At 42.7% G+C, this 25,209-nt stretch overlaps 1 long non-coding RNA gene across 2 annotated transcripts; it reads right to left on the reverse strand.

Annotated features, from left to right (window-relative positions):
* Positions 1–337: 337 nt before the first annotated feature.
* LOC134478959 (uncharacterized) lies at positions 338–19,366 on the reverse strand. Of its 2 annotated transcripts, XR_015620191.1 has the most exons (4): positions 19,275–19,356; positions 14,858–15,043; positions 14,324–14,607; positions 338–560 (listed from the first exon to the last, which is right to left on the reverse strand). It is a non-coding gene; the product is annotated as an uncharacterized LOC134478959 (long non-coding RNA). The 2 variants fall into 2 exon arrangements; XR_015620190.1 differs by lacking the exon at positions 14,324–14,607 and having other exon boundaries at positions 19,275–19,366.
* Between the last annotated feature and the right edge of the window lie 5,843 nt (positions 19,367–25,209).

The raw sequence follows: 25,209 nt of genomic DNA on the forward strand, positions 1-25,209 counted from the left end.
ATGTAGCAGAGGATGGGCCTTGTTGGTCATCAGTGGGAAAAGAGTCCCTTGATCCTGTGAAGGCTAGATGCCACAGTGTAGGTGAATGCCAGGGCAGGGAGGTGGTAGGGAATGGTTGCTCGGGTAGGGGAACACCTTGATGAAGGCAGGGGGTAGGGGGAAGGATAGGGATTTTCTGGAGTGGAAATTGGGAAAGGGGATAACATTTGAAATGTAAATAAAGAAAATATTTAATAAAAGAAAAAAGTTGAATCACCTAGCCTTGTAATTAACTCAAAATTACAAGAGCAATAAATGTACTATTAAATTTAAAATTAAATTAATAAAGATTAATTGCAACGAATACATAACATTTACTTGTGGCTTGTAACATCTAGGATGAGAAGGGGAATCCGTTTGTACAGTGCTTACAAATAACTTCAAAGTCTTTGTGAAATTCGTGGTTCATCTTGTCAGTGGATGTCCTCTGCTTCTTGACATTTGGTTTACCAAATGTGGTTAACAAAGAAATCTTAACATGTTGCTGGGAGTATACTCGTTATCCGACTGATTTCCTGTTTCTAAAGAAAAGAAAAAAAATGATTTAATCATGAAACACAGAAGACTTTTCTATAGGTGGCTCATGTTAAAAATTACACCTTGGTCTTCCTGGTTGCTGCCGCCGCAGAGAGCCTGTGGGCAGCACCCCGCGAGCAAACTTGAGCCTGGGGACCACAGGTAAGACCAACTTGTCTGCTGCAAGAAAGCTGACTGGTGAAATCTGGACACACAGAGGCAGAATTCCTCTAGGACCAGGCACGTCCTGTGTTTACCGGAAGTCCCACACCCGCGGATCCCGGCCCGCAGCAGCTCTCTCCTTCCAGACCCCGTGGGAAAGAGACCTCACCGCCTGGTCAGGTGGGCACTCCTGAGGCTGCAGAGCGGAAGAGACCACCAACACTGCCCACCCCTGCCCACATCCCTGGCCCAAGAGGAAACTGTATAAGGCCTCTGGGCTCCCGTGGGGGAGGGCCTAGGAGCGGCAGGACCCCTGCCTGAGACACCACCGGAACCTGAAAGAAACAGACCAGATAAACAGTTCTCTGCACTCAAATCCCGTGGGAGGGAGAGCTAAAACTTCAGAGAGGCGGACAAGCCTGGGAAACCAGAAGAGACTGCTCTCTGCACACACATCTCAGGCGCCAGAGGAAAACACCAAAGGCCATCTGGAACCCTGGTGCACTGAAGCTCCCGGAAGGGGCGGCGCATATCTTCCTGGTTGCGGCCGCTGCAGAGAGCCCGTGGGCAGCACCCCACGAGCGAACTTGAGCCTCGGGACCACAGGTAAGACCAACTTTTCTGCTGCAAGAAAGCTGCCTGGTGAACTCAAGACACAGGCCCACAGGAACAGCTGAAGACCTGTAGAGAGAAAAAACTACATGCCCGAAAGCAGAACACTCTGTCCCCATAACTGACTGAAAGAGAGGAAAACAGGTCAACAGCACTCCTGACACACAGGCTTATAGGACAGTCTAGCCACTGTCAGAAATAGCAGAACAAAGTAACACTAGAGATAATCTGATGGCGAGAGGCAAGCACAGGAACCCAAGCAACAGAAACCAAGAATACATGGCATCATCGGAGCCCAATTCTCCCACCAAAATAAACATGGAATATCCAAACACACCAGAAAAGCAAGATCTAGTTTCAAAATCATATTTGATCATGATGCTGGAGGACTTCAAGAAAGACATGAAGAACTCCCTTAGGGAAACACAGGAAAACATTAATAAACAAGTAGAAGCCTACAGAGAGGAATCGCAAAAGTCCCTGAAAGAATCGCAAAAATCTCTGAAAGAATTCCAGGAAAACACAATCAAACAGTTGAAGGAATTAAAAATGGAAATAGAAGCAATCAAGAAAGAACAGATGGAAACAACCCTGGATATAGAAAACCAAAAGAAGAGACAAGGAGCTGTAGATACAAGCTTCACCAACAGAATACAAGAGACGGAAGAGAAAATCTCAGGAGCAGAAGATTCCATAGAAATCATTGACTCAACTGTCAAAGATAATGTAAAGTGGAAAAAGCTACTGGTCCAAAACATACAGGAAATCCAGGACTCAATGAGAAATCAAACCTAAGGATAATAAGTATAGAAGAGAGTGAAGACGCCCAGCTCAAAGGAACAGTAAATATCTTCAACAAAATCATAGAAGAAAACTTCCCTAACCTAAAAAAAGAGATACCCATAGGCATACAAGAAGCCTAAAGAACTCCAAATAGATTGGACCAGAAAAGAAACACCTCCCATCACATAATAGTCAAAACACCAAACGCACAAAATAAAGAAAGAATATTAAAAGCAGTAAGGGAAAAAGGTCAAGTAACATATAAAGGCAGACCAATCAGAATCACACCAGACTTCTCGCCAGAAACTATGAAGGCCAGAAGATCCTGGACTGATGTCATACAGACCCTAAGAGAACACAAATGCCAGCCCAGGTTACTGTATCCTGCAAAACTCTCAATTAACATAGATAGAGAAACCAAGATATTCCATTACAAAACCAAATTTACACAATATCTTTCTACAAATCCAGCACTACAAAGGATAATAAATGGTAAAGCCCAACATAAGGAGGCAAGCTATACCCTAGAAGAAGCAAGAAACTAATCGTCTTGGCAACAAAACAAAGAGAATGAAAGCACACAAACATAACCTCACATCCAAATATGAATATAACAGGAAGCAATAATCACTATTCCTTAATATCTCTCAACATCAATGGCCTCAACTCCCCAATAAAAAGACATAGATTAACAAACTGGATACACAACGAGGACCCTGCATTCTGCTGCCTACAGGAAACACACCTCAGAGACAAAGACAGACATTACCTCAGAGTGAAAGGCTGGAAAACAATTTTCCAAGCAAATGGTCAGAAGAAGCAAGCTGGAGTAGCCATTCTAATATCAAATAAAATCAATTTTCAACTAAAACTCATCAAAAAAGATAAGGAAGGACACTTCATATTCATCAAAGGAAAAATCCACCAAGATGAACTCTCAATCCTAAATATCTATGCCCCAAATACAAGGGCACCTACATATGTAAAAGAAACCTTACTAAAGCTCAAAACACACATTGCACCTCACACAATATTAGTGGGAGATTTCAACACCCCACTCTCATCAATGGACAGATCATGGAAACAGAAATTAAACAGAGATGTAGACAGACTAAGAGAAGTCATGAGCCAAATGGACTTAACGGATATTTATAGAACATTCTATCCTAAAGCAAAAGGATATACCTTCTTCTCAGCTCCTCATGGTACTTTCTCCAAAATTGACCATATAATTGGTCAAAAAACGGGCCTCAACAGGTACAGAAAGATAGAAATAATCCCATGCGTGCTATCGGACCATCACAGCCTAAAACTGGTCTTCAATAACAATCAAGGAAGAATGCCCACATATACTTGGAAATTGAACACTGCTCTACTCAATGATAACCTGGTCAAGGAAGAAATAAAGAAAGAAATTAAAAACTTTTTAGAATTTAATGAAAATGAAAGTACAACATACCAAACTTATGGGACACAATGAAAGCTGTGCTAAGAGGAAAACTCATAGCGCTGAGTGCCTGCAGAAAGAAACAGGAAAGAACATATGTCAGCAGCTTGACAGCACACCTAAAAGCTCTAGAACAAAAAGAAGCAAATACACCCAGGAGGAGTAGAAGGCAGGAAATAATCAAACTCAGAGCTGAAATCAACCAAGTAGAAACAAAAAGGACCATAGAAAGAGTCAACAGAACCAAAAGTTGGTTTTTTGAGAAAATCAACAAGATAGATAAACCCTTAGCCAGACTAATGAGAGGACACAGAGAGTGCGTCCAAATTAACAAAATCAGAAATGAAAAGGGAGACATAACAACAGATTCAGAGGAAGTTCAAAAAATCATCAGATCTTACTATAAAAAACTATATTCAACAAAACTTGAAAATCTTCAGGAAATGAACAATTTCCTAGACAGATACCAGGTAACGAAGTTAAATCAGGAACAGATAAACCAGTTAAACAACCCCATAACTCCTAAGGAAATAGAAGCAGTCATTAAATTCTCCCAACCAAAAAGAGCCCAGGTCCAGATGGGTTTAGTGCAGAATTCTATCAAAGCTTCATAGAAGACCTCATACCAATATTATCCAAACTATTCCACAAAATTGAAACAGATGGATCACTACCGAATACCTTCTATGAAGCCACAATTACTCTTATACCTGAACCACACAAAGACACAACAAAGAAAGAGAACTTCAGACCAATTTCCCTTATGAATATCGACGCAAAAATACTCAACAAAATTCTGGCAAACCGAATCCAAGAGCACATCAAAACAATCATCCACCATGACCAAGTAGGCTTCATCCCAGGCATGCAGGGATGGTTTAATATACGGAAAACCATCAACGTGATCCATTATATAAACAAACTGAAAGAACAAAACCACATGATCATTTCATTAGACGCTGAGAAAGTATTTGACAAAATTCAACACCCCTTCATGATAAAAGTCCTGGAAAGAATAGGAATTCAAGGCCCATACCTAAACATAGTAAAAGCCATATACAGCAAACTAGTTGCTAACATTAAACTAAATGGAGAGAAACTTGAAGCAATCCCACTAAAATCAGGGACTAGACAAGGCTGCCCACTCTCTCCCTACGTATTCAATATAGTTCTTGAAGTTCTAGCCAGAGCAATCAGACAACAAAAGGAGGTCAAGGGGATACAGATCGGAAAAGAAGAGGTCAAAATATCACTATTTGCAGATGATAGGATAGTATATTTAAGTGATCCCAAAAGTTCCACCAGAGAACTACTAAAGCTGATAAACAACTTCAGCAAAGTGACTGGGTATAAAATTAACTCAAATAAATCAGTTGCCTTCCTCTACACAAAAGAGAAACAAGACGAGAAAGAAACTAGGGAAACGACACCCTTCATAATAGTCCCAAATAATATAAAGTACCTCGGTGTGACTTTAACAAAGCAAGTAAAAGATCTGTACAATAAGAACTTCAAGACACTGAAGAAGGAAATTGAAGAAGACCTCAGAAGATGGAAAGATCTCCCATGCTCATGGATTGGCAGGATTAATATAGTAAAAATGGCCATTTTACCAAAAGCAATCTACAGATTCAATGCAATCCCCATCAAAATACCAATCCAATTCTTCAAAGAGTTAGACAGAACAATTTGCAAATTCATCTGGAATAACAAAAAACCCAGGATAGCTAAAGCTATCCTCAACAATAAAAGGACTTCAGGGGGAATCACTATCCCTGAACTCAAGCAGTATTACAGAGCAATAGTGATAAAAACTGCATGGTATTGGTACAGAGACAGACAGATAGACCAATGGAATAGAATTGAAGACCCAGAAATGAACCCACATACCTATGGTCACTTGATTTTTGACAAAGGAGCCAAAACCATCAAATGGAAAAAAGATAGCATTTTCAGCAAATGGTGCTGGTTCAACTGGAGGTCAACATGTAGAAGAATGCAGATCGATCCATGCTTATCACCCTGTACAATGCTTAAGTCCAAGTGGATCAAGGACCTCCACATCAAACCAGACACACTCAAACTAATAGAAGAAAAGCTAGGGAAGCATCTGGAACACATGGGCACTGGAAAAAATTTCCTAAACAAAACACCAATGGCTTACGCTCTAAGATCAAGAATCGACAAATGGGATCTCATAAAACTGCAAAGCTTCTGTAAGGCAAAGGACACTGTGGTTAGGACAAAACAGCAACCAACAGATTGGGAAAAGATCTTTACCAATCCTACAACAGATAGAGGCCTTATATCCAAAATATACAAAGAACTTAAGAAGTTAGACCGCAGGGAAACAAATAACCCTATTAAAAAATGGGGTTCAGAGCTAAACAAAGAATTCACAGCTGAGGAATGCCGAATGGCTGAGAAACACCAAAAGAAATGTTCAACATCTTTAGTCATAAGGGAAATGCAAATCAAAACAACCCTGAGATTTCACCTCACACCAGTGAGAATGGCTAAGATCAAAAACTCAGGGGACAACAGATGCTGGCGAGGATGTGGAGAAAGAGGAACACTCCTCCATTGTTGGTGGGATTGCAAACTGGTACAACCATTCTGGAAATCAGTCTGGAGGTTCCTCAGAAAATTGGACATTGAACTGCCTGAGGATCCAGCTATACCTCTCTTGGGCATATACCCAAAAGATGCCCCAACATATAAAAAAGACACGTGCTCCACTATGTTCATTGCAGCCTTATTTATAATAGCCAGAAGCTGGAAAGAACCCAGATGCCCTTCAACAGAGGAATGGATACAGAAAATGTGGTACATCTACACAATGGAATATTACTCAGCTATCAAAACAACGACTTTATGAAATTCGTAGGCAAATGGTTGGAACTGGAAAATATCATCCTGAGTGAGCTAACCCAATCACAGAAAGACATACATGGTATGCACTCATTGATAAGTGGCTATTAGCCCAAATGCTTGAATTACCCTAGATGCCTAGAACAAATGAAACTCAAGACGGATGATCAAAGTATGAATGCTTCACTCCTTCTTTAAAAGGGGAACAAGAATACCCTTGGCAGGGAAGAGAGAGGCAAAGATTAAAACAGAGACTGAAGGAACACCCATTCAGAGCCTGCCCCACATGTGGCCCATACACATATAGCCACCCAATTATACAAGATGGATGAAGCAAAGAAGTGCAGACCGACAGGAGCCGGATGTAGATCGCTCCTGAGAGACACAGCCAGAATACTGCAAATACAGAGGCGAATGCCAGCAGCAAACCACTGAACTGAGAATAGGACCCCCGTTGAAGGAATCAGAGAAAGAACTGGAAGAGCTTGAAGGGGCTTGAGACCCCATATATACAACAATGCCAAGCAACCAGAGCTTCCAGGGACTAAGCCACTACCTAAAGACTATACATGGACTGACCCTGGAGTCTGACCTCATAGGTAGCAATGAATATCCTAGTAAGAGCACCAGTGGAAGGGGAAGCCCTGGGTCCTGCTAAGACTGAACCCCCAGTGAACTAGACTGGTGGGGGGAGGGCGGCAATGGGGGGAGGGTTGAGAGGGGAACACCCATAAGGAAGGGGAAGGAGGAGGGGGATGTTTGCCCGGATACCGGGAAAGGGAATAACACTCGAAATGTATATAAGAAATACTCAAGTTAATAAAAAAAATGAAAAAAAAAAGAAAAGAAAAAAAATTACACCTTGATGCACAAATGTAAACCAGATTCCATGACCCAGGAATCCATCTGTTTACTCAACTGTTACCCAATTGGGAATTTTAAGGCCATAATTTCACCTATAAAATCAGTAAGGAAGTACACAGGGAGAAAATAAGAAGGTAAGTAAAGGCAATGTGCATAGTATATTAGATATTATCCTGAAGGATATTCCAAAAAGCCATTGATAGATACTAAGAAATGAAAATAATGCTAGTGTGCATAACTATCCTGATTTAAAGAAAAACCACCTACTGGTGTGGAGCGCTGGAAACCAGCAGCAGAGAAAGGTAACCCTGTATCTGTTGTCAAGTGATACAGGCAAGGGTAGGAATGGCCTAGATACAAAGAAATTTTATCAGGAAAGGGAAATTCAGAGGACCTGGTAAGCGCTGTGGTCTGAGGCATTGCCTAAGAGTCACAAAGAGGTTAAGAAGTTTACATGGGAGGAGACACACTTCTCCCAGTGCAGCAGGGAAAATGCAGGAGACATTTCCATGGAAACAAGTATAGCTTTAATATAAACACGTAAAGAAAGTCTTGGTTACTCCAGTTACACGTATGTAATAGAGTTAAGGTCTCTGAGGAATGGGGTGGGTAAAATTAAGAATTAAAAGATAGCCAGGAACCAGGCATAGTGGTTCACTTTCAATCCCCCGCATTCAGGAGGCAAAGGCTGGTGGATCTCAGTGATTTGGACAGATGAGTCTACAGAGTGAATTCTAGGACAGCCAGGGCTTCACAGAGAGATCCTGTTTCAAGGGGCGGGGCAGAGTGGTGGTTATACATAGCTTTAGTTTGGCTGTTTGTGAGGCTGAGCCCAAAGTTTGAGTTCAACCTATTCAAACATGATGAAATGTGGCCTCGAAAAATAAAGAGGATATAATTACAGAAAACTGGTGCATCACTCAAGTTTCCACAGAGCAACATCTCAATCGAACAAATACCCAATTAGTAAAGAGGGTTATCGGATGCTATAAAGCTTCCGAGGATAACCATCTCACAATTGCTACCTGCAACCAGTCCACGAGGCTAGAAATTGCCTGGAAGCTGCCCGGAGAGTCGCTGGTGCAAGTCCACTTCTAATGACTAAAGACTAAATAGTCTGACAGCCCTGAGTGATAGCTTCAGGGAAAATTCCACCAGCTCAGACGAAGAGACTAACTTGTGTGTTTGTGGCTTCTGTGTCACGTGCAGCCCCAGCTCCTGGATTGTGCCATTTACATTCAAGGATAGCGATATTGGTTAGACGCTTCATCACTGTAAGAGTAAGTGAGGGAAATGTTTTGACTCAAAGTTTCAGAGATTTTGAGCCAAGGTTTGCTGAACCCATTGCTTTGGCTTCAAGAGAAAATGTAATGGAGACTGCTCACTTCCAAGGGTCTGAAAAACAGAGTAACAAGGTAAAATGGACAGAGCTAGACTCTTCAGCAGTGCATCCTGAAGGAACATGTTTCCTCCAAAAAGGTCTTACTTCCTGATTCCCTCCTATGCCCCTGTTTTCTAAGATCCTATTCAAGTTTTGAACTTATCAAGGGATTAAGGCATTGATTAGGTCTGAGACTTCTCTAGGCAAATCTTCACAGACACAGCCAGAGGGTGTGCTTGACCAGTTACCAGTGTGTATCTCAGTCTAATCCAGATCAAGATTAATCATTGCAATGTGTCCCCACTCGGTTCACTGAGCCACTTACCAGGCCTCTCTAGAAACACCCTCTCAGGCACACCTAGAAGAATGTTCCAGCAGTCTATTCCTGTGTTGATTCCACTGAGAAGACAACCAAGGTTATATACCACAGCTAGAAAGATCACTGGTTTTCCCAAGTGATCAATTGGAGGTTAATGAAAAAAAACCAAAATACTGAAACACAAAAGAGCTAAAAGAAGTAAAATAAGAACAATAAGTAGGTGACTTATGCCTATCATATGTTAGAGCATCATTACCTGCAATATCCCAGGTTTCAGTGAGTGGGTAAGCAGATCAGCAACACAAAGCTGGTAATACAATGGATATTATTCAACATTTTAGACAGAAAAAATCCTGGAGATTCTAGGTGTGTGAGAACAACCCAATAATAGCAACTCAGAGACTCAGCCAGGAGGAGGATGACTTCCTGTCCAGCCTGGGCTTTGTAGTAAGTATAAAAACAGGCCTGATTGCATAGAAGAAACTGTCTCATAAAAAAGAAAAGAAAAAGAAAGAAAGAAAAAAGAAAAGAGACAAGAAAGAAAGAAAGAAAGAAAGAAAGAAAGAAAGGAAGGAAGAAAGAAGGAAAGAAAGAAAGAAAGAAAGAAAGAAAGAAAGAAAGAAAGAAAGAAAGGAAGGAAGGAAGGAAGAAAGAAAGGAAGGAAGAAAGAAGAAAAGATGTTTGCAAAAGTAAATTGTGACATTTCCTTCAACCTGAATTAATGTTGAGGACATTATGCTGAGTGAAATAAGCATACAAAACCAGTCAGACATACGGTACTTAATTATGTGATGCGCTTAGAGTAGTCAAAATCATAAACTCAAAAAGAAAAAGAAAATCGTGGCTCCCCAAGCCTGTGAGGAGAGAAAAATTATTTATCATTAATTATTTAATGAATGTGTAATCTCAGCTTCACAAGATTAAAAACAGCCCTAGAGGTGACAGTTGTGATGGTTCAAAACGAAGACTTTCTTATGAACACACTTCCTGCCACTTAACTGTACACACGTAAAAATGGTAAAGATTTACAGATTTTATGCTGTGTATATTTTACCAAAATAAAAGAATAAAACACCCAAAATAACTAGGGCAAAGATATGCATTATGAATGCAAAGGAGAAGGAAGGAAGGGAGAGTGTATTGATATCAAATGACATAGAGCTACATTAAAATTTGAAACTTGGGAAAGACAGCTCTTTTAAATTTATGAATAAACATTACCATTTATAATCTCAAAACATAACAAACCTTTGGGTATACTTTCCCAAGGTGCCGGTAGGAATCCTTTCCATGCCGCACGCAAGCCAGCAAAATCACTGGGCCTACTACACTCTATTATTTTATGCACCCTGACTCCAATACACGATGTTTGTAAACCTGGACACGTTTCCATAATGTGACCCTTAAAGTTTAAGCAGTATTAACTGCCAACTCTTGAATGAGAAGACATACTTATGAAGCAAGCAGGTATCCCTCAGAATTAGCAAGAGGCTCACTGACACCGAGATGGCTGTCTACCGTCGTGAATGTGGGGGGAAAGAAAACCAATAAATAACACCACTAAGCTGCCACCTTCTGCAAGCAAGAATAAGACTTTAAGACTCGTGTGGTCCAAATGGCTCTCCACAAAGTTAACATAAAAAAGTTGGTGCGCAGATGAAACGCAGACTAGTTTCTTGACTTAACAAGGAGCACAGCCAAGATGTATCCAACTGAATTGGAAATCCCTGTCTCCGGAGCCAGAACTAGAAGCTAGATGAATCTAGGTTCATTGAAAGGGATGAGCACAAAGTCATTTAAACTTTAATGCAGAATTTTAATATGCGAAGTGTTCTAATTATTGTGTTGGCAGAGCATGAGAAAGCAGGATGAGATCCTGCCGTGCCACTTGATCCGAACACGGAGCCCTTTCTCGTCAGACGCCCATGCCCCATCTGATGACACAGATCTACCTTTATATGCGTCTTCCCAAGAAGGTACCTGGCCTTTACTCTACTGGCAATTGTAGCTTCTGGCTGTTGACAGACTTCAGTCGTACTTTCCTACAACATGCATTTATACATGTAAACTTTCATGTTTGCTTTAAAAATAGGACTTTGGATTCATCGGGTGTTTCTTCTGAGTAAAATAAAATTTTACCTGGATTGATAGTTAAATACATACATAAATATGCAATTTAAAAAAAAAAAGAGACATGATTCCTCAGTCTAAACCAGATGTGTCTGTTGCGCCTGGCATGTATGGTGCTCACATTAGCATTTGTAAATGTTAGTTGCATGGAGCCATATTGGATTTGGGCCTAGCCGCTTTTTGACTGCATGGTTCAAAGTGACTCTGGGCTGTTTGGCCACAGAGACTCACCCCGAAGATGACTGCCATAAATCTTAAGATTGTTGGATAAAGCCTCTCCCATGAATTTATGGCACAGGAGTATAACATTCAAGGGATGCCTCAGCTCGAGCAGATACCAGTTATCTCCTCAGTCAACACCCAGTGTCTCCACCACCTGACCTCATCGCCTGACTTCTTTGCCTCCAGCTATCACTGCCTATACCCTCATCTCCCCCTCCTTCATATTTCACAAAGGTCACTCCCCCTACCTGAAAGCCTTAAAAGCTGCAATGTTCATCCCAATAAACGAGACCTTGACAACAGAACTTTTGCTTGGTCTCCTTCTTCTCTTCACCCCCATTTTGGCCCACAGGTAGAAAACCTCTTCGGGACCCTGAATAACTGGGTCCCCGCTGGCGGGGACAAGTGGCGCCCGAACAGGGACCCCGAAGCAAGGCCGACTACAGGACGACGGAGATAAGAGAGCTGCAGCGGGAATCGAGGACTCTTCAGGCCGTATAGCTCGTGCGTCGCTGGAGAGGGAGGTAAGGACCAGTCGAATAATTGTCGTCTAATTGCCATGGGGAAGGTATTGTCTAAGGAGGCTTGTTTCATAAGAGAAATCAAGCGTTTACTCAGGGAGAAAGGAATAAGAGTTAAGAAAAAGGATTTAATCAAATTTTTTTGTTTCATAGATGAAAAATGTCCTTGGTTAATTTTAAGTGGCCCCGATATTCACCCCCATACTTGGAATAAGGTTGGTCAGGAGATTAATAGGCTTTTGAAAGCCAGTGACCCAGTGTCCGCGCCTTTTTCCAGTTACTGGGGTATCATTAGAGACATTATAATAGTTGCTGAGGAAGGAGGCGAGAGTGCCCGCCTCCTAGCTGTCGCAGAGGACTTCTTACAAGCCTCCCGGCCGGCTGGCTTCACCTAACAATGAAAAAGAAAACGGGGAGCCGCATTCTCCCTGCCCTTCCATTGTTATTGATATGCCTGGGGGTGAGGGAAATCCCTCATCCAAAGCCTTATGCTCTCTAGAAGACCCCAAGATGTCCAAAAATTCAAAGACCATTTATCCTTCTCTTAAAGAATTTTCTGGGAAAAACAAATGCTCTGAGTCAAGTCTAGATCCCGCCTCCAAGGCCGAATTAGAGGAGGAAGCTGCCAGGTATGAGAAAGAGAGATATGGTCCCGAGCCACAGGAGACTCAGATCTTCTTCACTCGGAGGTCTGGACCTGTCTGCCTCCCACCTTATCTACCCCCTATATCGTCAGCCCCACCTGCACCTCTACCGGTCGCAGTAGTGGAGGAACTGACTCAGACTAAGACTGCACTTCAAGCACAAATTACTAGGCTTAAACAGATCTTACACCTACAGCAAGAATTGGGGGATCTTACACTAGAAATCCAGGATTTACAAGAGACCATGACTAAGGGACAGTATGCCCAAAAAGGGCCAGCTAAAGCCAGTAGAAAACCCCAACCAAAACTAACTTTCCCAGTTATGACTAGGGCACGCGCCAGACAGGCCAGGGATGAGTCTGAGTTAAACAGTACTAGAACACTAAATAGGTTGGCCAGAGACGAGCGCGAGCCAGACAGTACTAATCGTAACCGTAATGAGGAACAAGAAAGTGAAGAAGAAAATGACTATGAGGAGGGACCCTCAGATTCGGAAAGCCCTGATCAGGATGAGGGTGGGACCTCGTGTCCCGTATACAAGAAACTTAAACTCAAACACATAAAGGAATTACATTCAGCTGTTAAAAATTATGGTATGAATGCCCCCTTTACCTTGGCTATCCTAGAAGGACTTTCGGGGTCTGGGTATTTGACCCCTAGTGAATGGACCAAGGTAGTACAATCTGTCCTCACTAGAGGACAATATTTGACTTGGAAATCTGAATTTATTGATAAAGCAGAGAGCCTTGCTGCTAGAAACAGAAACAATCCCTTAAGTAAATCTGCTTCCTGGACGGCAGATAAGCTATGTGGGAGGGGCTCATTTGCCTCTGAGGAAAAACAGCTGGGGCTGTCTCCCGGCGTACTCGCACAAACGGCGCAGGCGGCTTTGTCCGCTTGGAGAGCAGTCCCCGCTACAGGGGCGCTCACCACCCCCTTAACTAAAATAATCCAGGGGGCACAAGAGCCCTATGCTCAATTTGTAGGGAGACTACAAGAAGCAGCTGAAAGAATCCTAGGTCAAAATGAAAGTGAAGGGCTTCTCGTTAGACAGCTTGCTCTCGAAAATGCTAACTCAGCGTGTAGAGCCGCACTTCCAGGCAAGACCAAAGACCTTGATATCCCAGGCATGGTTAAACTTTGCAAGGATGTCGACTCTTTTTCTCACCAAGTATCTAAATCTATCAGCCTGGCAATTGGGGCTGTGTTCCAAAGAGCTGGAGATTCTGGTCACCCTAGAGGCAGAACATGTTTCAAATGTGGACAACCCGGTCATTTTGCTAGAGAATGCAACATCCCAAAACCTAGCCAGTCCCCCAGCCCTGCTGGATGGCCCACTGCCCCGAGGGTTTGTCCCCGATGCAGGAAAGGCCGTCACTGGGCCAGGGAATGTCAGTCTAAGACTGACATTAGTGAACAAACCCCCCCTGCGGTCCAGGGAAACGAGCGGGGGGCCCCACAATGGGGCCCCTATCCACGGGTGACCACCCGCCCCCAAGTGCAGCATCAAGCTCCTGCAACGCCAACTTATCCCGGGCAACAGCAGGAAGTGCAGGAGTGGACCTGTGTTCCTCCACCACCAGGATTATAACCCCTGAGGAAGGGACTGTTATCATAGAATCTGGAAAGTTGGGCCCCCGCCGCCTGCCATGTTTTTCTTAATAATTGGGCGAGCCTCGAGTGCTCTTCAAGGACTTGTCATCCTTCCCTCTGTAATAGATGCTGATTATTCTGGAGAAATAAAATTTCTAGCCACTGCCACGCAGGGCCCCTTAACGCTTAGAGCCGGACAACACATTGCACAGGCCTTACCGCTTCCCTTCATGGGGCAGTTCCCTCATAAAGTAAAGGGGCGTGGTTCTTCCTCCCCTGGCTCTTCAGATGTTTATTGGGTGCAAAAATTAACTGATGAAAGACCCATGATGTCTCTTTGGCTTGATGGCAAACAATTTCAGGGCCTTTTAGATACAGGGGCGGATACAACAGTGCTCTCCTCTAGACACTGGCCCTCAACCTGGCCCCTTTAAGGCTACTGCCACACATTTAAAAGGGATAGGTCAAATACAGGATACACTCCAAAGTTCAAAGCTCCTGACCTGGAAAGATAAAGAGAATAATACAGGCACAGTTAGGCCATTTGTAGTTTCTGGACTCCCTGTTAACCTCTGGGGAAGGGATATTCTTTCCCAGATGGGGGTGATGATGTGTAGTCCCAATGAGGTCGTTACTAACCAAATGTTAAGGACAGGATTCCTCCCTGGAAAAGGATTAGGTAGAAATGAACAGGGAATCACAGAACCCTTGACTCCCACGCCCAAAACAGATAGAGGAGGTTTAGGAGCAGACCTTTTTTCATAGAGACCGCTGTTCCTCCTGCACTCCAGGCTGATAAAATATCTTGGAAGTCAAATGATCCAGTCTGGATCGATCAGTGGTCCATGCCTCAAGAAAATGTTCAAGCGGCCCTACAGTTGGTGCAGGAACAATTATTACAAGGGCACCTTGAACAGTCCACTTCGCCTTGGAACACCCCTATTTTTGTCATAAAAAAGAAAAATGGTTCTTGGAGATTGTTACAAGACCTTAGAGAGGTTAATAAAACTATGGTCCCTATGGGGGCCCTACAACCTGGCTTGCCTTCTCCAATAGTTATTCCTAGAGACTTTTATAAAATAGTCATTGATATAAAAGATTGTTTCTTTTCTATTCCCCTTCATCCGGAGGATTGTGCCCGCTTTGCCTTTTCTATCCCTGTCATTAACCATGTGGGTCCTAATCCCCACTTTCAGTGGCGAGTGTTACCACAGGGGATGGCTAATAGCCCCACCCTATGTCAAAGGTATGTGGCCCAAACTATAGATCCAATAAGGCTGCGTTTCCCCTCTGCTTACATCATTCATTACATAGATGATATCTTGGTTTCCTCTGCTTGTTTACAGGAAACTCAAAAACTAGCCCAAATTATTGTTCTGGCCTTACAAAACAGGGGTTTCACCATTGCCCCTGAAAAAATTCAGATGCAATATCCCTTTTTGTTTCTTGGATTCCAATTAGAACCTACATCCATTTATTCTCAAAAGCTAACAATTAGAAGATCGCAGCTACATACCTTAAATGATTTTCAAAAACTTTTGGGTGATATTAATTGGCTTAGACCTTACCTTAAGCTAACCACCGGTGATTTAAAACCTCTATTTGCAATTCTGAAGGGTAGCCCTGATCCTAATTCCATTAGGGTTCTGACTCCGGAGGCTGAAAAGTCCCTACTAAAGGTTGAACAGGCTATCAGCCAACAATTCATAGGTTATTTCAGCCCCTCCAAGACACTGTATCTGATCCTTTTCGCTACAAGGTTTACACCCACAGGCCTCCTATGGCAAGATAATCATCCACTAATGTGGATCTACCTGCCCGCAACCCCCCCTAAAATACTTCCTACTTATCCCTCCTTAATTTGCCAGACCATTTTCTTGGGGCTTAAGCTGGCTACTCGCCATTTTGGCTGCGATCCCGATATTATTGTTTCTCCATATTCACAGGAGCAGCTTGCTTGGCTGCATCAAAGACATGATGACTGGACAGTCCTGCTGTCTATTTATCAGGGAACATTTGATACTCATTTACCAGGAGATAAATTATTACAGTTCCTCCATGTTACCCCCTTTGTCTTCCCAAAGGTTACACAGCTGAAACCTATACCAAATGCCTTAACTGTCTTCATAGATGGATCTAAGAATGGAAAGGCCTCCTTTGTTGTTAAAGATCAAGTTTTTTTTGTCCATACCCCATATGCTTCTGCCCAATTAGTAGAACTTTATAGTGCTTTAGAAATATTTAAATTAATAAATCAATCATTTAACCTTTTTTCTGATAGCCATTATGTAGTCAGAGCTCTCCGAGTCTTGGAGACTGTCTCTACTATACAACCCTCAACACCTACCTTTAAACTATTTTCAGAAATACAAAACACATAAGGGCCCGGCCAAACCCATTCTTTGTGGGCCATATCAGAGCCCACTCGAATCTGCCCGGTCCTTTAACCAAAGGTAATGATTTAGCTGACAGGGCCACTAGACTGACAATGATTGCTTCTCTTAGTGATTCCTTACAAGAAGCACAGATGGCACATTCACTCCATCACCTTAATGCTCAAACATTGCGGCTTAAGTACAAAATTACTAGAGAACAAGCCAGACAAATTGTCAAAAATTGTAAAAACTGCCTGACCCTACTTCCTGAGCCACACATTGGGGTTAATCCCAGGGGCCTTATCCCGGGAGAAATATGGCAAATGGATGTCACCCATGTCCCATCTTTTGGAAAACTAAAATTTGTACATGTTACCATTGATACCTTTAGTGGGTTCATATGTGCCTCTGCACACACAGGAGAGGCCACAAAAGATGTTATTGCTCATATGCTCTACACATTTTCTGTTATGGGACAACCCAAAATGCTAAAAACGGATAATGGGCCTGGCTATGTTAGTCATAAATTTAAACAATTTTGCTCCCAATTTCAAATAAAACATATTACAGGCATACCTTATAACCCTCAGGGACAAGGAATTGTGGAACGAGCACATCAAACCCTTAAGAATACACTGTTAAAGCTTACTGCCCAAGAAATTCTTTATTCTCTTAAAGGCAAAATTTTTATTATCCCATGCCCTTTTTGTTTTGAATTTCTTAACTTTGGATAATCAAGGGCGTTCAGCCGCCGATCGCTTATGGCACCCCTCAACCAAGATGGATCACGCTCACGTTCTTTGGAAGGACCCCCTAACTGGACAGTGGCAGGGTCCTGACCCTGTGATAGTCTGGGGAAAAGGGTCCGCCTGTATTTATAACTCTAAAGAGGGGGGAGCCAGATGGCTCCCTGAAAGATTAATAAAGCTTTACAATAAATTTCAAACAAATTCCAAGATTGATAAAGCCTTATAACAAATTCCAGGGTGGCGCCTGAGAAAAATGCATGTTTTCTTTTTCAGAGCAATGAAGCTCTACTGGATTCTACTGAAACTTCTCTTTCTAATTGTGCTGACATCTGGAACGTCAAGCCCCTATCAGATTTGGAATTACACCTGGGTAATTATAAATGAGGCTGGAGATACCGCCTTTACCACCTCCCACACTGGCCCTAACCCCACCTGGCCACAATTAACTCCAGATTTTTGTAAACTAGCTGCAGGAGGAAATTCTTACTGGGGCCTCGAAGACAAATACTTACCCCTAATTGAAACCCCTCATGGGTCTAGTTTTAATGAAAGATATGTCGGTTGTGACACTGTCCATTGATGCACCAACATTAGGGAAACTGACTTTTATGTCTGTCCCGGATCCCACAGAGATCGCTCCCTAAACTATAAGTGTGGATACAGGGATCAATTCTATTGTGCCTCCTGGGGGTGTGAAACCACAGGAGACGCATACTGGAAACCTACCTCCTCTTGGGATTATATCACAGTAAAAAAGGGGTGGCACAATTCTAACAGAAACAATACTCTAACCCAGGAATGCTGGAACACTGAGCCTTCCAAGGGCTGGTGCAACCCTCTTACAATAACTTTTACTGATGCTGGGAAAAAGATCACCCCAGAAAACTGGCATAGGGGGTTTGAGTGGGGTCTCCGGATGTATGTTGCCAATAGAGACCCCGGAGTAACCTTCAAAATTAGATTATTTAAAACCACCCCCAACTTACATAAGGCCTCCATTGGGCCTAACCCTCAATTGCATAGCCAGGGTTCCTTGCCGCCCAGGGTGGTGACTCAGCCCCCCTTTAACACCTCTAGTCCTCCAACTACCCTTTTTCAGCCCACCATATCTGTTGGGCCAATGTCCCCCACAACCCTGATTTTATCTGTTCTTAACGCCTCAGCTCTTGCCTTGGTATATCATGAACAGGAAACAAATACCTCTATTTATGAGGAATGCTGGATGTGTTTTTCAGCTAACCCTCCTTTCTATGAGGGTATAGCCACTTTTGGCAACATCACATATACTAATAACACTGGTGGTCTCTCTTGGAACACCATAGAACTCACTATCACAGAAGTCTCAGGGATAGGAAGCTGCCTCCTTGGGAAGAACATGCTCCTCCCTAAACAATTATTAGAAATATGTAATCATACCATAATCGTTGACAATCAAAATACATATTTACAAGCCCCCAAGTATACTTATCTAGCATGTTCCACTGGTCTAACCACATATGTTATAACATCTCAATTTTTAAAGACTAAAGATTACTGTGTGCTGGTTCAATTATTTCCCAGACTCAGCATACATGAGCCAGAGACTTTTCTTAAATCCTGGGAAAAGGGCTCGGATATGCCTCACAAGGTAAAAAGAGAACCAGTAACTGCCATCACTCTCGCCGTTCTCCTAGGTCTAGGGGCCGCGGGTGCAGGCACTGGCATCGCTTCCCTCGTTACTTCCCATCAATACTATAACCAGCTTAGTGAAGCCATAGATAAGGATATTGCTGAATTAAGAGATGGATTAGCTAACTTAAAAGACTCAGTTGCCTCGTTGTCTGAAGTAGTCTTACAAAATAGAAGAGGCCTAGACTTAATCTTCCTACAACAAGGAGGACTTTGTGCAGCCTTAAAAGAGGAATGCTGTGTTTATGTAGATAAGACTGGACTTGTAGAAGACAGTCTAAAAAAGGTGAGAGATAGCCTAGAAAAACGAAGGAGAGAGAGAGAACAACAAGAGTCTTGGTACCAAAACTGGTTTTCTACATCCCCATGGCTCTCTACCTTGTTGCCCTCAATTTTGGGACCCCTTGTGGGCCTACTTTTGTTGATTTCCTTTGGTCCTTGGGCCTTCCAACGACTTACATGCTTTATTAAATCACAAATAGATTCTGCTTTGCCTAGAAATTCTGTTTCAGTACATTATCATCGCTTGGAGACCGGAACAGCTGAGGAGAACCAGAGAGACAACGAACAAGATGAGGTGCCTACAACTTATCGGGAGAGGCTCAATTTCCACAATCTCTTATATTAATGCCATCTGGCCTTTGCTCTTTCGCCCCTGGGCTCAAGTGAGAGGAATGAGAAGATGACCTGATGTAGCTATCCTCAGGGACGGGCAACTTCCTCTGACCCTTGACCAATCTAAGACAGGAACCTTGGGGGCGACAAGGTGATCCTATGACAGATAAGGCTGGGGTTTGAGAGGTCGATCCTAAGACAGAGGTGGCTACACCCCGTTTAAACGTGCAGGCCGGTCAAATGCTCCTCTGCCCAGTTTCTCCCCCAATAACACACACGTATAGCCCAGAACGGTGTGTTACAGCATAAGTTCATTCCTAGCCATTGGGGTGCAGTCCTAACTGCAAGAGTGGCTTGCCATGGCTGAGCTGGGCACTCTGTGAGGCATGTCTGATCTCTCTCAGACCACTACTTCCACCTAATGGTTTTTTTTTTAAAAGAAAAATGGGGGAGATGCACGGAGCCATATTGGATTTGGGCCTAGCCGCTTTTTGACTGCATGGTTCAAAGTGACTCTGGGCTGTTTGGCCACAGAGACTCACCCCGAAGATGACTGCCATAAATCTTAAGATTGTTGGATAAAGCCTCTCCCATGAATTTATGGCACAGGAGTATAACATTCAAGGGATGCCTCAGCTCGAGCAGATACCAGTTATCTCCTCAGTCAACACCCAGTGTCTCCACCACCTGACCTCATCGCCTGACTTCTTTGCCTCCAGCTATCACTGCCTATACCCTCATCTCCCCCTCCTTCATATTTCACAAAGGTCACTCCCCCTACCTGAAAGCCTTAAAAGCTGCAATGTTCATCCCAATAAACGAGACCTTGACAACAGAACTTTTGCTTGGTCTCCTTCTCTTCACCCCCATTTTGGCCCACAGGTAGAAAGCCTCTTCGGGACCCTGAATAACTGGGTCCCCGCTGGCGGGGACAGTTAGTATGCCAGGAAAGAGAATGTCACGCCATAAGCTTAGGTTCTATTAATGATGCAAGTACAAATGATACAGGAATGCTGGCTTGGCAATATCTTTCTCAGAAGACACAGGCGAGTATAGAAACATTGGTTTCTACTGTTGTGTACTCTATGTTTCCACTCTATGTATGGTGCAGTCAGCCCTGCTCATTAGTGACCACGGAGTCATTTCTCTGTTGGTGCAATAATTTCCAGTTAGGGCAATGAGTAATTATTGACTCGTGAAATAAGTTAAGAAGCATCCACCCCTTTCGATTCTCTATGAGAAATGTGTGAAACTAATATTAACCCCCATGCAAATGGGAAGTAGGGTGCCCCAGTAAAAGCACATGTACCAACTCACGTACTCTTTTTTTTTTTAAATTAACTTGAGTATTTCTTATTTACATTTCGAGTGTTATTCCCTTTCCCGGTTTCCGGGCAAACATCCCCCTAATCCCTCCCCCTCCCCTTCTTTCTGGATGTTCCCCTCCCCATCCTCCCCCCATTGCCGCCCTCCCCCCAACAATCTAGTTCACTGGGGGTTCAGTCTTAGCAGGACCCAGGGCTTCCCCTTCCACTGGTGCTCTTACTAGGATATTCATTGCTACCTATGAGGTCAGAGTCCAGGCCTAGTTATTCAATTTTTCTTGGTTTGAGTGTGTGTAGTTTATAGAGTTCCATGAACTGGTCCATTTGTTTCAAGTTGACAAATTTAAGAACAGTAAGCTCTCTCCATGCAAGTTCCCCTCATTGTCCTGATGGTCCTGGCATCCTCTGGTTCATTCCTTTCATGGTGGCTGTGCTTTCGTAATTTCTAACATCATTACTCTTATTAGAGGAGTATCTGTAGGTTGATGTCATTATGTAGGTGAAGGTGGGTACAGGATAGAATGAGTGAGGCCTGTCATTGGACAAGAAAGAAGGATGGGCAGGAGAAAAGTTTTAGAAGAGGAGGAGACTGGAGAAGAGAGCAGCTGAGAGAACATGGAGGCAGATGTTAAGATTTCTCTCTGCACATTTACAGGTTGTTATGACTTTTCTTAAGGGGTGGATGTGTACAGGATTTCGTGTATCTAGATGAGCAAACTGTATCTTATCTGGGTGGGCAGTTTATATCCTTACCAATTGGTTGCAAGTTAACCGAGTGGATGTATTGTACATTGAGTATTTAACACATAAATCTGGTTGTTGGGTTCCAGTTTGCTCAGTAGTGATTCCACCGGGTGTTGGGAGTGTGAACAGAGTGTGACAGGAAGCCATGCTAAGCTATAGAATGCTTGGGATTCTATAACTTAGGTTATAGCATGGCATGGGGCCATGCTAACATGGCCCATGGAATGCAGTGTGAGTCTCAGGTGTGGTAACAACCGCCAAGGGGACAGTGTGTGAAAGTGGTAACAGAGAAAGAGCAAGAGCACGCAGATCCTGCTCGGAGTAGGAACCCACAGGAACCAGGTCTCATGCCTTTTTTAATTTTACTGCAACAGGTATCCAAATTACAAATTACTGGGATTTTCATGTTTTTCCCCCCCGTATGGAAAAACAGTTTGATTTCAGCTTCTCTACTGTCCATTTCATTTTCATTATTTCTATTCTGATTGCCATTCTCTTTTAACAGACTGTTTTGGACTCATTTTACTTTGTTTTAAGGTCTCTTTTTTGTTTGTTTTCTTGCTTTCTTGCTTTTTTTTTTCAGAAATTGTTTTTCTATGTAGTTCTGGCTGTCCTGGAAATCACAAGGTAGACCAGACTGGCCTTGGAGTCACATAGATCCACCTGCCTCTGCCTCCAGAGTGGTAGGATTAAAGGTGTGTGCCACTCTGCCACCAGCGATTTCTTAATGTAGAACTTAGGGTTATTAATTTAAAGACTTCCCTCTTCCAATGTGACCATTTAATACTATGGACTGCCATCAGGACAGCTTTCATTGCCTGTCACAAATTGTGTGTGTGTGTGTGTGTGTGTGCGTGTGTGTGTGTGTGTAAGTATTTAAAATATTTTAAGAATTTCTGTTTGAATCATGGGTTGTTATAAAGGGTCCTTTTTGTTTGTTTGTTTTCTGTTATTGATCTCAGGTTATGCTAAAAAAAGTTCAGAGTAAAATCTGTGTATGATAAAAGCCACTCCTTGGAATGAACATAACACATCTAATGTATTTGTGGACCTATAAAAAACATTGGGGAAGAGAGTGACAGTGTTATACATTGGGTAAAAATTGCTGTCCTTTACAAAGAAGTTAAAAGAGAAAGAGTTTGAAGGAAAAAAAAACATATGTCTCATTTAGAGGGAAGAAAGCCGCACCACATATGGGGAGGTTGGAGAGTTATAGGTTCAGGTCCTAAATACAGATTATCTTGGGTTATTTGGGCTCTTTTAACTTCACCTCTGTGTGTAAGCTAACATCTTTGTAACAATTAGGTAAATCTTTTAATGCAGAAACAAACCACTAGCTCCCACCAACCATGTGACTAACAATGTCAGGAGATAGCAAGGGCTACCAGCTGGGATGTCCTGCTCTTCTGTAATCTGCCTCCCTGGTATTTCAATGATTGGATTTGAACAGTGTATTGATTTATTATTTCCTTTGTTCTATGTTCTTCGTTCTTGCTGAAACTGTTACCTAGTTGAAACATGGAATTCTGGGTAACCTGAATCTGCACCTGAATCTGTCACTCATATTTGGTTACAGAGAGTAAACAATGCATTATCCCCTTTGAGGAGAGAGTATTGTTTTTGCACTGACTTTGCTAGCAGAAATGAGACTCAAAACTCAGAAATGTTTTCTATCCCTCATTGGTAAAAGCTAACAGTGAGCAGGCATATGGGCGACAAAGACTCATTACTATTCTGCCTTGAGGCATGAATGCACTCAACAATGAGGCCAGCATATCTGTTGTCAGAATCTCTAAGCTGATTAAGTTGTCAAAGAGAAAGAAAGCAATTAAAGTTTTGGCTCTATAAGTCCTTCTAACTGGACAAAGTAGCCTCGTATACATGACAGATCCCAGAAATAAATCACGGGACTTTTCCCCAGAGAACCCCAAGCATTTGAACACGCTTGTTTGTACAGCAAAGCCAGCATTGCTTGTTGGTCTTGCCTGTCATTAGTCTCTGCCTCCCACATTCTCTGGTTGGTTGTAAACCTTTTCAGCCTCACAGCTTCTCCACACACAGTGTTCCACTGGTTGACCCAAGAGCAATGAAGCAAAAATTCTGAAACATTCTAAATTTTGCTACAGGAGTTAGGAGGCAACAGAAAACACATAAGGAAGTCACAACTATTGGTGGAAACAATAAAAGACCATCACATATTTCTAACTATATACTGAAACTTTGACCTAAACCCCATTGTGGACTGCCAGACTATTAACTCCAATCAGTCAAAAGCAGCAATTACTTCTTATGTTCAGTCATCAGATCCAAAGTCCCATGTTTAGATCACTCCAATATGTCTTGTCTGGCCAATGCAAGTTCAGTAGAAACAGTTTGTTTTCTTTTCCTGATTCTTTATTATAAAAATGTTCTTCTTCAGAATGGACATGTAACTCAGTGGCTGAGTGCTTGCCTAACAGTTATGAGACACTAGGGTTAGTCCTCAGCGCTGCCAAACAAAACCAAACCAAAGAAAACACCAAGAATGTTCTCACTTTAGACCCAGCATTTTCCAACCTAGCCTTGCTTTTGAGAATTTCTGCCAGGTCCTTGTGCTTCTATGTATAACATCTTCAATGGCTCATAAGCCTTCCATGTCAGAGATCTCTCAGTTTCTATAGCTTTCACAAGGAGATGGAAAGGAATTGGGTGACATTCACTGCAAAGAGAGAAGCCTTATAGCAGGTCTGTGAAAGTGAAGTTGTACCAGCTGTGAAGGAGAGAGAAGGCCCTGCATGGAGATGGCACGCATCTTCCACCAAAGACATCGATTACCGTGATGGTTACTTTTAAATGTCAACTTGTCACAGCCTAACATCAACTGGACAGAGACCCTCCTTGAAGAATTATCCAGAATAGTTTGGCCTGTGGACAGGAGATTGGTCACGATTGCTAATTGAAGCAGGAAGGGCAAACCCACTGTACTCGGCATGCTTCTCTGGCAGAGGCCCTGAATTGTGGGGGAATGGAGAAAGCTAACTGAGCACGAGCAACTGAGTACACAGAATCAACAAGTTTATTCTTTCTGATCTTGTGGATGAATGGAATGCCTGCATTCCTGCCTTCACTTCTTCAAAGTAATGGACTATCACCTGGAATTGGGAGCCAAGTGACCTTTTCCTCCTTATTTTGCTTTTGATACGAGTATTTAATCACAGAAGAAAGAAACAACTGGTAAATGGGATGTCTTTTAAAGAGACTTTAAAAATCTTTTAGGAAGTTTTGCTGAGAACATACAAAGGTGAGCTGGCAGGAAGAAAGAAATGTATCAAGGGCTGGATGGGAGAGGAAGGGGTGTGAGGCAACGCACCAATGAAAGGACCCAGCTATGCTGCTTGGGTGTTTGGGTGATTCTCCTCCAGAGTTGATCACACGTACACAGCCCTGAAGCCATCTATCATGAACATTTTAACATCTGAGTGGTCCATGGTACTTAATTGTGGGGTAATTATCACAGGAAGGGAACGTCAAGTTCAAAAGAAACGCCATCGATGGCTATCGATGGTGCCTATTAACATACCCAGTGCATGCTAGCCACTAATTTCAGCATCCCTCCCATCCCCCCAAAAATACCTGTTACAGAGTCTATA

The sequence above is a fragment of the Rattus norvegicus genome, chromosome 5 (assembly GCF_021556685.1).
Source record: "Rattus norvegicus strain SHRSP/BbbUtx chromosome 5, alternate assembly SHRSP_T2T, whole genome shotgun sequence".
Taxonomy (NCBI): domain Eukaryota; kingdom Metazoa; phylum Chordata; class Mammalia; order Rodentia; family Muridae; genus Rattus; species Rattus norvegicus.